This window comes from Octodon degus, unplaced genomic scaffold, assembly GCF_000260255.1.
Source record: "Octodon degus isolate 3935 unplaced genomic scaffold, OctDeg1.0 scaffold00083, whole genome shotgun sequence".
Taxonomy (NCBI): Eukaryota; Metazoa; Chordata; class Mammalia; order Rodentia; family Octodontidae; genus Octodon; species Octodon degus.
The window spans coordinates 4,350,848-4,352,889 of NW_004524659.1; positions in this window are offsets into that span (position 1 = coordinate 4,350,848).

Genomic DNA, 2,042 nt, shown 5'->3' on the forward strand with positions numbered 1-2,042 from the left:
GAGATTTGTTTTCAGACGCTGACTTCTGAGCTGCAAGGCTTAGGCCAATGCAGAGTTCACTGAGCCCCAGCTAAAGGTGCTGCCCAATGTCTCAGGAGCCCTACACACTCTGGTTACAAGGATGGCCTGTTAGGAGGCCAAGTCCCAAGAGCAGACCTTCAGCACCTCCCAGCAGAAAGGTAGAGACAATTCCTCTTACTACTCTCAGCCCTGATTGCTCCTTTTATTCTTAGTATCTGCCCCAAAAGAGCTTACTTGCACATGGTTGGATTGCGGACAAGAAGCCTGGACAAGTGTCAAACAGAGGGCCAACCTACAAAAACAGGAAGTGACACAGAGGAAAGAGCAAACTGTCCTTGACTTGTTGCATCTGGAGAAGCTCCAGAGCTGCGACAACTCTGAAAGATGACCAACCTGAAGAGCAGTTGCTTCACTCTCCAGACCCAGCCCAAATGTACCCCATCCCAGAAACCTTTGCTGCTCCCAGCAGCCTTTGCTGTTCCCGCTTTTGGAGTAAGGTCCTACAATGGGCTTCCAGACACTTCTCAGTACCATCAGACCCATAGAACATCATCTGTCTCTGCACTGGACCGTGTGTGCTTCTACAAAGGGCATTTTTTTCCCTCTCCTTTGAGCTTCCTGTGGCCTACACAGTGCCTGGTTTCAAGACAAATGAACAAGACTCTCTATATCATTAGAATCATGAATCCCAAAAGAAAAAAAAAAAAAAAAACAATGTGAAGGGAAGGGACAGGAGAGGACAAGAGGGAAAGAGCTCCACATATCTTCTTTTGAGCTTCAGAGGCCACTGGACACTGACTCCTTTTATCTTCCCTCATGTCCTATCTCCCTTTAGGTGAAAAGGAGCTAAGGAACAGTTTTAAAAGTTTGCTCTGTCTAGAATGTTGCACACCTGATGAAAGCCAAAGTTCTTTTGTCAACCACTTGTTAGACTGAGGAACATCAATGAGCTTTGGTCATCTAAAGCCAGGATGGCAGACACCCACTGAGGAGGGCTTGCCCCAGCCAGATCATAGGATGCTAGCAGTGAGAAGTGGGGACAGAGTGAGGCTGTGTGACCTTTCTTTAGTTTTTCACTTTTCCCTACCTCTCTTCCTTGCCTCATCTCCTCTCCTTTATGTAGGCCACTTGTGGGGCACTCAGGCTGAGTTTCCTAGAAAGCAAACTCATGTGGAGGAAATTAGCATCCCAGAGCCTACTGATGAGCACTTATGGGATATCCAGAGTGGGGCTGTGGCTTTTACACAAGGCATTTCCACAAGAGGTTGAGACAGAGACAGTCTGCTGGGGGCTGTCATGGCAGCTGGGCAATAAGTCCTGTCTTCCTCAGGAGGATCTTGGCAGTTCATCTCAGCATGTGCTACCTGGCGGGGGGGGGGGGTGGTAAGAGAAAAGAGACCCAGCCAGACAGCCCTATGACCCCAGTGCTGGGTGTGTCTCTGAGTTTTCCCTGTCCTAGCACTACCCTAGGTTGTTGTCATTAAGATGAGCAACAAATATTTCTGATAGGCAAGAATGTGTGACTAAATCTGTGAATGAAACATGACAGAAGCTACCTGTCACTTCCAGATGGATGGCCTTTAAAAGACAATGCATGATTTGCTACCCGTCCTTCTTTGTGCCTGTGGTCAAGCCAGTCTCCTTAGCGAGGACCATCTATCAACCTGAGGCTGCAGATGAGCAGAGTGAAGCACAGAGCCCACCTCCTTCACTAACTGCAGGTACATCTGTAATTAGAGGGAGAGATTGTTTTAAGCTCTCGCATTCTAGGGCTGCTTGTTAGTGTAGTACAACTTCTCCTATCCTGGTGGATACCCCACACCTCTGCTTATAGTCTTTCTATGGTTTCCTTGGCAACTATAATACAATCTCAAATCATTACAACCTCCAATGTGTGCACGATCAGATTTCTAACTGCCTTTCAACCTGTTATGGTTTGTGATGGGACGTCCTCCAATAAGCGCCATCTAGTCATAGTGGGAGGGACTTTGGAGGCACCTGTATCTCGTTTGTGATTAGCT